Source organism: Pongo abelii, chromosome 16 (assembly GCF_028885655.2).
Source record: "Pongo abelii isolate AG06213 chromosome 16, NHGRI_mPonAbe1-v2.0_pri, whole genome shotgun sequence".
NCBI classification, from domain to species: domain Eukaryota; kingdom Metazoa; phylum Chordata; class Mammalia; order Primates; family Hominidae; genus Pongo; species Pongo abelii.
In genome coordinates, this window is record NC_072001.2 from 13,362,888 (window position 1) to 13,377,944 (window position 15,057).

Genomic DNA, 15,057 nt, shown 5'->3' on the forward strand with positions numbered 1-15,057 from the left:
GAGGCACATCCACTTCTCAGTTTGGACCAAATTCAAACCTTGCAGAGAATGCAGCCACGTGGCCTTTTTATTTAAATCCAGATTCTAAGCTAGTTTATTCCCACCAATCCCAAGAAAAGGCAGTTCCCTTTTCCTCTCGCAGCCCTCCTGGTTTGGAGGCCCTTTCTGATGCAAAGCCTCAAGCCTTGTTGCGGCAGTGCAGGCCAGACGTACAGATGATGTCTCTTTGGGAACCATTGAACACAGTGCATTAGGGGTGTTTGAAACACTCGCTCACTTAGAGCTCCACGGAACTGCACACTACACTTGGGAAATAAGATGCTCCTCTGCCCTTGCAAATATGCTTCCTGTCCCTCATATTTAGTAACTACCTGTAATAGCCAGGGCTCTCTAGAGAACCTGGAGAGTATGTATCTCTGTCTCTCTACATATATAATGTAGATAGGTAGATGATAGATAGATGACTGAGAGATAATGATAGATGATAGGGAAATAGCCAGATAGATCACAGATATACGGATGTAGATGTAGATATAGATATACAGACATACAAATATAAATATAGATATGGGGGCAGGAAAGTCTGAAATCTGTGAAATCCCTTGACTCTTGCATGATTCTGAAATTACAGGAAAGAGTAAGGAGAAGAATGATCTGAGGGACTCAGTACTATTCCCCAGCTTCATAGAAAATGGAACAGCCAGGCTGTCCTTGTATGGGCTTAAGATTCCCTGGACACAACAGATTCCCTGGGCCTGCTGCATTTCCCTTACACGACCTCTGTTAGAACAGACTCTCCCTTACATAGTTCTCTCTTTTGACTGTGAGGCCTTGGTGTTACAGGGCTTGGATCTCTATGTAATATCCCAAATGCGTGTGTCATCATCAGCAGTGAGACTCTGCCCCATTGTTATGGCACACAGAATGCTCTGCAGGTAAATCAATAAAACCAGAGGAGCGTAATTGGATCTGAGTTCGAAACCTGGTTCTGTTTCTTACCACTTGGATGACCTTCAGCAAATTCTTTAACCTTTCTAAAGCCTCAGTTTTCTTCACTCTATGATGACATTGGAATTTCTTTAGGCTTGTTGGGAAGAGTTGATATCATATAAATAATGCCTGATGAACAGAGAACAGGTAACAAGTATTCAGTGAAGCACTATTCTCCCTACTGTCACCACTCATAACAAAGTATTTTTAATCTAAAAATACTCGACTCTAAAACTGCTCATCCCTTTTTTTCTCTAGAAAACAGTTAAAGTTCAGGCAAATGTGTTTGACTCTTTGTCCTTGCGATTTGGTTCTGCTCACTACAGTCTGCTGTAAGCAAGTTTTTGTCACTGCTGGGCAGGGCAGTGGAGGAAGGAGCAGCTCTCCATGTTGAAGTGCCCAAATCCTCCACCCAGACCGTGACTGCAAGCCCCTCACAGAGGCAGTGTGAGCAGAGCCTCTGGCACTTGCTTCTATTGGAAGGAAGCTCAGAGACCCGTGTGATGTTTAATTAGAGCAAGGAAATATTCCTCAGCTAAGCTGATACACTACAATGCCTCTTGGTTTCTTTCGTTCTGATATTCATTATATTCATTTCCTTTCTTAGTATCAACCTTCAGGTAAATGTTTTTATTCTGAAAATGAAATAAGATGAGATATAAATTAACTTAGCAAATCAAAATATATACATCAATCGCCAGCCAATCCCTTGATTACTTCCCCTCTAGATGTCGTGGTATCTAATATATACATAAATGTATACTTATGTTTGTATATACACACACAAGCATATGTCAGCAAGCATGAGTATGCCTAAGCTTCCTGTTTTGTTTTTCCTAGGCCCTTGCTTGGTGGAATCAGGCAAAGTGTTGATTTGGGTAGAGATGGTCATAACCCTTTGCAAAAAAAAGATAATGCACTCAGTAACTAACAGTTACAACAATATCACCTGTGCTCATAGAAATGATTTCATATCAGAATAAATGTACTTAGAGAAAGTCATACACACGGTCTGAACAACAAATTAGGTTTTGATCAGCAGTGGGAGAAAACACTGAAGAAAACGGTGAGATGCAGCACACATCACCCCTTCCTGGGGCTCCACTTTTCTCCACTTCGGTGAGATTTCCTAGCTAATTGTCCTGACAACTCTACTGGGCTCTCTAAAATGGGATCTTTCCCATTTTAACACCAGATCTGGGAGATTTAGTTGCAAGTTTAATTCACAAATTACCCAATTGGCTCCAGAATTTTAACATACATTCAGCTTTAAATTAGGAGGTATTATTTTCTAAAAGTGCACAACCTAGGGATAGGCAGCTGATGGTGTTACTTTAGAGCTAGCTGGTGTTGATCTCTCTTTGTTCTGTTGGCCTTTATTTTATGCTCCTGACTTCATCATGACAACATAGTACCTGCAACTCAATGTTGTATCTGTAATCACAGCAGAAAAATACAAATATATTTCATTAGTTTAAACTATTTCTTCAATTTGGAAAAAAATGGTCTAGACCCCCCAATAATCACATATAATTCATTAGTCTGAAAAATGACACATCACTACCTCTACTGCCAAAAAGGCTTAGGAAAATTATTGAGTTTTCCAGGCCCTATAGTGAAGTAAAAAAAAAAAAAAAAAAAAAGTGCTTGTGATTGCCTAATTAGTGAGCTAAGTACACTGACTGCCACAGTGATAAAATAGGAATAAAATTTGGGTCATTAAATACATATTTTATTCTCCCCTACCACCTCCTCCACCACACACACATACATACTTTTCACTGCAATATTACTGGCTTGTTTTCTGAATCCATATCTATCGTTCTATAAAATATATATATTTTCAAAGAAAGACCATTTTCCATTCCAAGTTACTGCTATTTTAAAAACAAGCTAAGTTACCTATCTAGGCAGGGCAATGAGTAATAGAAACTCACCATGTCAAAATCAAGACCCCTTGTTTTTTATCCTGACTTGGTAAGAAATGGAAGATTTTTGCCTTCTCCATACTTCAGATTTACCTTTAAATATAAAGAAGCATTACCTTCTACCTCCTTATACAAGATGTGTTTTGTGTGATATGTTTATAAATGGATTTAAAGCACTGTGTATAAGCACTATAGATTGGAGTGATATGAATACCACTGTCCACTCCTACATACAGTATCTGCACATAGCTCCGTATCTTAAAATCATCTTAACATGCATAATCCATATTAGAGCCTTTCTTCATCCATTTATATGTTTAATCTGAGTAGGAAAACATCTTACAATTTCACATCAGGCAACAACACTTCTCACAAAACACACATTTTTCACAATTTCAATTAAAATCCAAATAGCTTTATACATCTTGCTTTGTACAGCCCATCACTCATGCAACAGCCTCATTAAGAGTCTCTTAAAGTAGTAACTGGCATGATGCTCCCATCTCTCTTCCATCATCTGCCTCCCGCCAATGGACCCAAAGAGAGGAACAGGTTTGTAACCTGAGTGGAAAAACTCTAGTGACCTGAAGATATTGGTGCACATTTCTGGGAGAAGTAGGCCTGGCTGAGGGGTGATTTAATGAGAATGTCAGTGAACAGTTCAAAATAACTGATTCTGAACACGATTCATTGTTTTCTCTGGCTGTGGATGAGGAGAGTTTCAATATGGTAATCAGGGCCTCCAGACAAAGTCTGCTAGTTGAAAAGCCCAGCCTGTCCTCAGCCCTCAGACTAAGGCCCAGAAAACTTCCTGGGATGAGGAGATGAATAATAAAGGTTAATGAATAGGTTTTGAGCATCTCAGATAAACTGCATTTCTTCAGGGTTAGGGGCAGTTCGGAAAGGATGATGGTGCTGAGGACAGAGAGGAGAAGCAAAGTGTTCACTTGCCCACCTAACCACGCCCAGGCCGCTACCTTTCTTTGTTAGAATGCAGTGTTGGTAAAAATTGGAGACTCCGCATGCTCTGACCTCCCCCTCCTGCTGAGGTGAGGGGACTTCTGGGTATTCTGCCACTTAGAAATGCTACTTACCAACTTCGATTAAAATGCATGAATGGGGCTGGGCACAGTGGCTCACACCTGTAATTCCAGAACTCTGGGAATCCGAGGCAGGAGGGTTGCTTGAGACCAGGTGTTTGACACCAGCATGGAAAACATAGCAAAACGTCACCTCTACAATTTTTTTTTTTTTAATTAGTTGGACATGGTGGCACACATCTACAGTCCCAGCTACTCAGGAACCTGAGATAGGATTGCTAGAGCCGAGGAGTTCAAGGCTCCAGAGCGCTATGATTGTGCCAGTGCACTTCAGCCCAGATAACAGAGTGAGATTCCAACATAATAACATAAAATAAAATGCATGAATGAATAAACAAATGCGGTTTATTCATATAATGGAATATTATTCAGCCACAAAAAGTAATGAAGTATTAGATACATGCTATAATTTTTCACTTAGTGTAATTTTCATCATGTGTTCCTTATTTGAGCATAATGTGCACAAAATTAGACCCAAAAAATCAAGTACTATATTATTTCATTTATCTATAATAGTTAAATCCATACAGAGATATGAATAGTTTCATATCTAGAATAGTTAAATCCATACAGAGAACTAATTAGTGGTTGCTAGTGTCCAGGAAGAAAGAAGAAAAAATGGAAAGTGACTAACGGTAAAGGGCTTTTCTTTTGAAAAGATCATAAAAATATTTTGGAACTAGACAGAGCTCTGATTGCACAACCTTGTAAATGTGCTAAATGTCATTGAATTTTACACTTTAAAACTGTTCTTTATGTTACATGAGTTTTACCTCAGTAAACAAACAACAAAAATGTTAGTGTAATTTACCTGAACAAGGAAACACCGTAGGGCTCTAATCCAATATATAGCTAAACTGACATAGTGGGCAACTTCTACTGTGAATTCACTGTGCCTTCCATTGTCTTCTCTGGATCTGGCCTGAGGATGTGTTCTGGGAGGCTATCCACCTTGAAGACTATGAGCTATGTAGTGGGAGAATAGTGTAATGTATTGGGTTGGTGCAAAAGTAATAGCGGCTTTACCACTACTTTCAATGGTGAAAACCACACTTACTTTTGTACCAACCCATTTTCCCTCCAGCTCCTTCTGTCAATATTTAGGCCTGTGTTTGATCTCAGTATGGTATAAAGCCTAAAACTAAAGCTAAAACTGTATGAGATGTGCTGCCTTGACATTTGGTGAAACCACGACAGCTCTGAAGATTCCAATGCAGTTCCGGCCCCACTCTGACTCTGTGAACAGGGCCTCCTAGTCAAACAAACCTCCTTATCGAGGGACTAGGCACAGTTCTTGTTTATCTCTGAGAGGAGGCCTTATGCTCCCTGCCAGCCTGCAGTTACACATACAAGCCAAGTGGTCCTTCCCTGGAAACCAGGGGCACTCCATCCTCTTGCGACTGAGAAGCCTATCTCAAGCAGTCTTTGGCTGTTCTGTCTGTTCCTGAGTTAGAAACTTTTGGCCCATTGATTAAGAGTTGCCTCCTTTGGGGTAAAGAACACTGGGATCTCTTGTGTCACCGATACCCACAGTACAAATGAAGGTAATGGGTGCCTCTACAGATGCTAAGCGTGGCAGAACAAGGCCTTAGCAGGAAACTCCTCATCCCCATGGAGTTCTATACTTTACTGGCAGTGACCAAGGCCCTCATTTCACTCCCCAGAGTGCCTAATGCTGAGCTCTTGAAAAAGCCATTTGTTCGGATTTTCACCTCCCCTGCAGGCCCTGAGAAGTTGGCTTCATTGAGACACAGTGAACTCTTCAAAGAACTCTTATTAAGGTACAAAGTAGCAAATGGGTGTAATGCTGGGTGTCACTATTGTCAAGGGCATTGACTAGTCTCGAATCACATTCATGCTTCCCGGGGACAAGCATTCACTGTGCCAATGCCACACAGTTCCCTCAATTGCCCTTATTGGTCATAACAAGAGACACCTTGTTTTTGACAACTGCCCCACCATGTGGCCCTCACCCTCCTGGTCTAGTACCCGCTTCACTCCCTAGGGAGATACTTCTACTTTCCAGGAGTCTGAATGAGGCACAAATTCAGCAGGACTGGTTTTGCAGAGTCACCAAGAGCCTGCTGGTAAAATGAGATGTTGTAAAGAAGATGGTTCAAACCCGCGAAAACCGAGATGGCAAGGAAAGCAACCTCTGGTTGTGCTTATCAGACACTAACTATAATACATTAGCAAACTACAGGAAACTCCCAACAGCGCATAACAATTTACAAATGCCGTGGCTACATGGGGACATTACCCTATATGGTCAAAAAGGGGGAAGAACCCTCAGTCCTGGAAATTGCCCACCCTTTTCCCAGAAAATTCATGAATAATTCACCCCTTGTTTAGCATATGATCAAGAAATAACCATAAAAATAGCCAAATAGCTGCCCTGAGGGCTGCTCTGCCTATGAAGTAGCTACCCTTTAGATTTTTACTTTCTTAATAAACCTCCTTTCACTTTAAAGTTGGCTCACTCTTTAATACCTTCCTGTGTGAAGCCAAGAACCCATGTGGCCTCCCAGGCTGAACCCCAACTTTGGGGTTTGCCCTATGAGATCAGAAAACACCATAGTTTAAACTAAGGTCAGGGCATCAAAGGGCCAATTATAGTGTAAGGTCTGACATTAAGTTTCAATAAATACTATGTGCCACCTTGACATCTGGAACTAGGAGGGCCTTGCATAGCCTCAGCCCATGTCGCCCGTCACCACCACCCTGCTCTGCTCATGCAGGTAAGGTTTCCTAATTAAACAATCTACGTTGTCAGGAAGATAATTAGCAGTCCTTGCATATTCCTGATTAGCAGCATTTAATTCCTTGCCAGCCCACAGCATTATTTAAACAAGCCAGTCACACTTTTCCTGCAGGAACCAGGGGCACCTCACCCTCTTGCTACTATAAAGCCTGCCTCCCTCCTTGTTCACTCTGTACAACCCCCATGTGGCCCTGCATGAGTCATGTGTCCTCCTGCCTGGCCATGAGTATGTTACTAATCTATGGCCGTGGGTCTCATCTGTCCACTTCCAGGCCACATGTTTGGCCACACCCATAACCTTAGAGTGGGAATTCCGTCCTGAACAATGGGGAGAATAGAAAGTGGCTAGAACTCCTGGATAAGTCATTTTACTTCTAATTAATATCATGTTTTTAGATCCAGTCCTTAGATTTCATCCAGGAATATTCATCAGAATTATCTATGGAAATGTTTAAAAGCAGCAGAGCTATTACCCAAAGGCCAGCGATTTGGATGTGAGGGCTCTGGAGTGGGCTATGGCTGCTGTATAGTTAGGTGATTGGTGATTCTGGTGGTCAATTAGGTTGATAACCATTGGTCCACTTCAATGCTCTCAACATACCCTGTGCATATGAATCACCTGGCCATCTTCTTTAAATGCATATTCTGATTCAGCAGCACGGGGTGGAGTTTACACCTAAAATTTACAACAAGCTCCCAATGGCTGTTGCTGCTGGTGGTCTAGTTACCACATCGTCTATAGCAAAAATCTAGACCAATGGTTCTCAGCCTTGGATGGGTTTCAGAATCACCTGGCAATGTTTAAAAATAATTGATACCCAGGCCATACTTTAGATTAATTCATCAGAATTGTAGACATAAACTCACATGTCTACATTTTTATCAATGTCTCCAGGAAATTCTGATTGCATGTAACATTTAGAGCTAGTGGTCTAGAAGGGTGTTTCTTAACCTTTTAATTTTTCTTTTATAATCACTGCCCTAAAGAGCCTTCTTAGGTGTATATTTTCCTAATTACTTCTACTGCTCTCATAAAATTTTAAAGCACTGATATATATTATGTATCTATGTACTGTGACCCTTTAGAGGGACACGATCCATTGTAATATCTAAATTTTTTCATCTCCTCTAACAACCAATCTCTCTCACTGTGGGCAATATTGACCCTATTGAGAATGCATGGCCTAAAATGACAATCTTTGAGCACCATTTCAACTCTCTGATCCTTTGACTATGATCATAACTAGCGAAATCCCCAGAAAATAAGCAAAACAATCTAGAGAGACTCTATGATGTACAGGAAGCAGAAACTGTTTTCAGTGTTATAGCATCTAATGAGGAGGGGCTCTGGGACACCCCTATCACGTATTATCAACATGTCTGCCTTGTACCTGCCTGGCATGGAAAGCTCTGTCCTCTGTTAATGCCTCTCATGTGTGTGTGTGTGCGTTGAGGGGGTGGGGGTGTCTTCCCTCATGGGGTAAGGTTCTCGTGGTGCCATCACACAAAGACCCCTGCTCTGACCTGCGGCAGCCAATCAGATACTGCATTTTTGGAATTTGAGTTTTGAGTTCGGGGACAGAAAGAATGGCCAGGATGAAGCTGTATTCATCCTGTGACACCCTAAGAGGACTATCATTAGTGTCTAAAAGTTCAGCTCCTGCAGCCAGTGTGGTTGTTTTCCTTTCTAAGTTATCCATATTTCTCTTTCATCAGCTCCTCCTGATCTTTGCAAAGGTTTATTTTTTACTTATTAGTGAAAGTGGCTTTGTCACCTAAAACCAAGCAACCCTGATATTCTCTGTATATAATATATAACCCCATATGGTTATGTTCAGCCTATATTTTAGTATTTTTAAAATAGTAATACAGGAATAGAGCTTACCTGGATGGGCACCCCAGGCCCAGGGAGGTATCCTCTTCCCCCGCACCTTTGCCTCATACATGGCCTGACTCTGGGCACTCAGACAGCTGATAGCTGATTGAAGGACTAAGTGACTCAAATATAAGAGAAAATAACTTCTTCCCATGCTGAGTCAGACATTTTTTCAAAACTTGCTAAGGCCAAAAATTGAAACAGGCAGAATATTTAAACAGCATCTTCCTCCTTCCCTCTTTTCTAGTTCTCTGGTAGCTTTTTCTATCCTCTGTTTCCAGCTTCCTCAAGTAAAGTAACACATATGGTAGGCCAGTCCCAACATCATCACTAAGAGGCATTTTCCCATCTTCCTTCTCTGTCATTCTCTCTGTAAGGCAGCAAATAGGCAACTTGGGATTGGACCAAACTTAGGACTCAAAGGCCAGCACAAGCCCTAAGCCTTACTGCTCTCAGACTCCAGGCTCTGTTTCAGAGCGGTGATCCCAGTTCTGAGACACAGACTGGGTCAGTACCATTGATCTCTAGGAAAAACTCAAGGCTCCTTGCACCTCTTCACCTTCCTCTCATTCTGCCATGACCCTGTCCAGCCCCTTTCTCCAAAATATAGACTCATTATTTTTCTCCAAGGATGAGACTAAAAACTAAAAGTCAATGATTGGCCAAAAAGACCAAGTGTAGAACTCTCATAACATGCAAAGGTCATACTGCCCTCCCCTGCATTTTTTCTGTCTTGTCAAATCTTAAAAGTTAAACTGGAAAGCTTCTTCTCAAAGAGTAAAAAAGATCAATCATTTTCTTCTTTTTCAGCCAGACCTTTGTCTACTTTTGACTTAGCCAGCTGGGTGCCAGGCATTGGGATCAATTTCTCTTTCCGTAGGGCCCATTTCCTCTGCCTGACAGGCTCTCTCTGATTGGCCACAGGAGGTAAGATCTGAGGCTTTGTTACAGGACAGAGAAATATGTTACAGGAAAGGGGCCCAGATCCAGACCCCAAAAGATGGTTCTTGGATCTTGCACAAGAAAAAAATCAGGGCAAGTCCACAGGGCAAAGCAAAAGCAAGTTTATTAAGAAAGTAAATAAAAGACTGTCTACTCCATAGACAGGGCAGCCCCAAGGGCTGCTGGTTGTCCATTTTTATGGTTATTTCTTAATGATATGCCAAACAAGGGATGGATTATTCATGCCTCCCCTTTTTAGGCCATATAGGGTAACTTCCTGATGCTGCCATGGCATTTATAAACTGTCATGGCACTGATGGGCGTGTAGGAGTGAGGATGACCAGAGATCACTCTTGTGGCTATCTTGGTTTTGGCAGGATTTACCTGGCTTCTTTAGTGCAAACTGTTTCATCAGCAAGGTCTTTATGACCTGTATCTTGTGTCAACCTCCTGTCTCATTCTGTGACTTAGACTGCCTTAACCATCTGGGAACGCAGCCCAGTAGATTGCAGCCTCATTTTACCCAGCTACTATTCAAGATGGGGTTGTTCTGGTTCACGTGCCTCTGACATTTGTCCCCTCCATTTTATAAGAGAACCCTTAATCCTAACAGCTGCAGAGAGATGAAGATCCATCTTCTGCAACTTTTTCAGGCTGAACAGGGACAATGCTATTCCTGCCTAACTGTTAGGGTCTCTTGTGTTCAGGGTAGAGGGTGCTCAGAAAGCATCAGTATGGTGAGGGCCATCCATGACTCTTGAGTTTCAACAAGAGGTGACAGCTGGAAGATTAATAAGTGTTTAGTTTAAGAAAACATTCTGTAAGCTTGTTCTCTATTTCTATACAAAGAGTGTAACAGCAATATATTCTACAAGAGTAAAGCAAAGTTATTCCAAAGCTGATATGGGGTGGTTAGCTGATTGTTAATGTGCTGAGAATTAGAATATTGATCTAGATTTTTATATTACCTATCCCTTTTGTTTCCTCCGAGCAGCAGTCAGAAATCACTGGTAGATTCACAGGAATAAGCAGGGTTAGGCTACATTGCAGAAACAAACTTAAAAACTAATGAGACTAGAATTTAATAATAAGCATACCATAGTTCTTGAAACAAACTCTCAAGTTACTGATTTTTACTAAAGACAAATTGTGGTAAGACCGATTTGTTTAATTACACTTGGCATGATTATTTGTATAAAGTGCAGCAAGAATAACTATTTTCCACATAAGCTCTTTTTAAATTGGTTTTGATGGAACTCTGTTCCCTAGAAGAATCTCAGATAAGACTTTGTAAAGCCAAACTCAGCCACGGGTTTGTACCCTCAAATATCTAGGAGTTGGGTCAACTTCTTTCTTCTTGAGGTTCCAAGATAACTTGCAGCTCCTGGACTTGTTTGAAAGTGACATTCTTTACTTAGTACAGGTCAGAAACCCTGTACAGGTGCTGTTGTAGGCAAGGTATGAGGCCAGTTTCCCACAGGACTTATATCGGCTCTATAAGTCAAGTTGGATTCCTTAAAGGAAAGAACACCACATTCCAGTCAAAGCCTTGGTAAAATAACCAATTTCTCCAATTGTGTCCTGTTACAAAAGAAAACAGATTCTTATTGCACTTATGCAAATAACTATATTGCCCCAAATTAAGAATATTCACAGTTGCCAAATTTTGAAGGAATCAGGTAGAGAGAAAAAAATATGCTCCAAATTTTGTTCACAGGAGTATACTTTACTCAATTGCTAAGAGCTGTAAATAGCTCAAAAGTTTCCTTGACTCTGAAAAGCAAAACAAAGCATCAGTGGCATTTTAAGCAAACTTAAAAAAGATTAGACTTCTTCAGTTTAGTCCACGTAGTTAACATCTGTTTGACAGTTATGAACATTTCAGCTCTCTCTGAGAGTTCTGAAAGTTTTTTCCTCTATTCTGATGTCACAATCTCCAAAGTTATCAGAAAACCTACATTTAAGGACACCTGTTAGAGTTCTATAATTGACTATAAATCACCTTCTAAAGAGGATTAAAACAAGGTAACAATTGTTTGTGGATGGCAGAAGGTCTTAGGACAGCCACAGTTGATAAGGAAATTTGGTTACTTCTGTGGCACACAAAATTTTACATCACAATTATTAATAACATACATTAAGTTACATTAGAATTAGAAGAGTTTCTCATAATTTTGGAATATATATCAATAACACATACATATATGTGTTATATACATATGTATATAAATACAGCCCAAAGAAAACCAAACACCATTTTATATTTGACAATGCTTTCTGTATGATTTTTGTAGTAAATAATCCAAATCTCACCTTTACATTAATGTACTACTAATGTTACACTAATTTTTAATAAAACCTTATAGACACATATACCCACTTTTAATGTTTAACCATAAGGTAAGATTCTTAGAAACCTTTTATAACCCTTTACGTTTTTGTGTGTGTGTGTGTGTGTGTGAAAGAGCAGATCAGTGCTCTAAGAAAAACTTGTTTTTCTATGTCAATGTTTAATTAATTAAAAAACTGAACAATACCCTTTTAACTTTAGCCAATGTGTTTACACACAGAATCTCTGACAATTAATTTTTATAAATCTTCCACAACTTGTTTAAGCCTTTAGATTTTTTTTTCTTACTTAAAAGCAATCCTTTAACACTTTAGGCAGAAAAAAAAATCCACATTCCCATGACTTCTTATAATCATTTACCAAAAACACATTTTACTTTCTTTACATACCTTGCATGTAAAATTGTTTCTTTGGTAGTTTTAATTACGTTATAATGTTAACTTTTAGCAATTTCTATTGTTGGTGAAAACCTTGGAAAATTCAAGATTTTAATTCTGTACTAGGTGTGGAACCTAGCCCAGGGCACACCAGGCAGAAGTGCGGTTAAGAGCTGACTCTCCAGCTTACCTCTGACAGTTTGACTTTGAGTGAAGATAAATGAAAGGCTTTCTAACCTTTAGTTCTAAGCTGCCCCTGATCTAGTCACGAAGAATTTCCCAGAGTTTAATCTAGATTAGTATATTTACTATTGGGGATTGGAACAAAAAGCCACAGTTAATAGTAACATATTCTAATACTTTCCTTTGCTATTGTTACTTTTGCATGTCTTCCTTTGAAGAACTCATGGAAATGAGAGGTCTGTAAAACAAGAAGGAGTTTGTGTATTTTTGTACCTACTGACTGATCCCACATAACACATAATGATCATATGCTTTTATCATGGAAATTCCTAAAATTAGCAATAGATGCTGTTTTGGGGGGAGAAACTTTTCAATAGGTCTGGATATGGGGTAGGTGGACAAGGGAGAAGACAGACTAAGAAGTCAACTTGAAACCATAAGGCAGACAACCTGGAAAATAATCTTCTAGAGCCACCCATATCTGGCTTTTTGGGATATTTTTATAACCATTTTAGGGAATGATTCTTCTCTAATAAAAATGCACCCAGATGCTGGCAGGGACACTGATGTCATGAAGACAAGAACCAGCTGTAAAATAAAGTGGCAATTACTATGAGACAGACCCAGAAACCAGGCAGGACAGAGATGCAATGGGGATGTGGCTCATTTCTCAGGGCCACAGAACTTGCAGCCACAGAGGTGCAGTGCCCCTTCCAGAACATTCTCTACCTCTGTCTGGTCAGTCCAGTATTTGGAGGTGTTGCAGGCTTCAAAGTACAGTACTCTAAGACAGACTTTCCCACAGAAGCCAAGTATACCTCATTCTGGCCTGGTGGCCTGGGTCCCACCTTCCAGACCACAGCAGGCAGGCTGGGGAGGGATGGAGAAGGGAAGAGAACACTGCCAGTCTTTGCACTACCTGCAGCACAGATGAAGGGGGGATGTGTGCATGGACACTGATAGTTTAAAACAGGGACTGAGGTTTCTCCCAAATTCTTAGCACCTTGCTCCAGGATATGACCTTCCCTATCAGTGGCAGAATGCTACAGAAAACAAACTGCTTTCATTATTTGCATGAATAAAACACAATCTGAAGGCTCATCCATCAAAAATAGACACAATTATCATTTTTAATTGAAATGACTCACCTAGTCTCCTATTTAGAAGAGAAAAAAGTTGAATGCATGCACCTAAGCTAGATCAGCTCTCTGACCTCAGAAAGATTCTCATATTTGAGTGTGTGGGCATCAGGAGATATTTTAGTAGGATTCTCATTTTTGCCAGAATGAATCTGAAATCAGATATGCTTTGGTTGGGATTACTTCCTCTTTGTTCTTTTTTTTTAGACATAATACCCATGTAATTAAACAGAGAACCAACCTCGATTTATGGCATGTTCCAGCACTGGTCTGGTCCAAGCTGGCCCTCTTTTCTATGATTGGTTTAGTTACTTCTTGAGTTATTGCATTAGTGACATATTTTTAATAATATAGTATTTCCCCCCTTGCTAAATTGGGTGGAAGACAATATAGGGTGCTAAGTATTTAAGAAGCACATGAAGGCTGAGGCAGGGTACACCCACCTGCTTTTTACCCACCGAAACCTTAGTCTCACAGGCGCAGGAAAGTCAATCAACTTCTGACCCTGAAAAGCCCAGAGGAATAAATCTGAATTTATTGTCTAAAGATCAGAAGCCAGGAGACAGCTTTAGACCAGAGTGAGAGTATTGAAAGATGTGGTGATTCTGCTTTAAACAGAAACACAAGAAAGCTAAGCGATGGACACGGTGGAAGGTGAGAGCTGGAGCCTCCTCACAGTCACTTTTGGCAACACATGGGGACATGCGGCTGGCCCCATGAACCAGGAGCTGAAGGGCCAGCTCAACCCATTTCTACTGGGGATATCGGGGGTGGATGGCTGTAGGCAGCAAATGCTGAGGATGAGAAAGCCTGGCCGGTGGGGATGCAAACAGGGGAATCTTCCAAAGCCAGGTTGGGTTGCCATAATAAAACACTGCGCCCTGGTGGTTTCAGCCACAGACATTTACTTTCTCACAGTTCTGGAGGCTGGAAGTTCAGCATCAACATGTCAGCAGGACTGGCTTCTCTTGAGACCTCTCTCCTTGGCTAGTAGATGGCCGCCTTCTTGCTGTGTCATCACAGAACGTCTGTGTGCTGATCACCTCTGCTTATACGTACGGCAGTCATATGGACCAGGGTCCCTTATTACCTCCCTTAACCCTGATCACCTCTTTAAAGGTCCTATCTCCAAATACACCCACATTCAGGTTCAAGACTGTTGGAGAATTGGGCTGAGGGGCTGACAGATCGAAAGTAGGCAGAAAAAATTCCCTGAATGCAAGGCTGGGTCCTTCCCAGACATTAGTGAGCATAATCCAGTTAACAGAGATGTGTAGATTGTCCATCAGAGAAACTAAGATTTAAAAAATTCAGATTTATTTCATAGAGTCCAGATTTAGTTTTTGGCTCAACTGTACATTCAATGTGGCACAGACTTCTTCCAAAAGGCATGAGGCCCAATAATGCATTA

General features: G+C 40.7%; 1 long non-coding RNA gene across 1 annotated transcript; it reads right to left on the reverse strand.

Moving 5' to 3' along the window:
- Nucleotides 1-493: 493 nt before the first annotated feature.
- LOC129050230 (uncharacterized) lies at nt 494-11,326 on the reverse strand. The gene is made up of 4 exons (XR_008513833.2): nt 8,665-11,326; nt 2,928-3,011; nt 2,297-2,424; nt 494-1,119 (listed from the first exon to the last, which is right to left on the reverse strand). It is a non-coding gene; the product is annotated as an uncharacterized LOC129050230 (long non-coding RNA).
- Between the last annotated feature and the right edge of the window lie 3,731 nt (nt 11,327-15,057).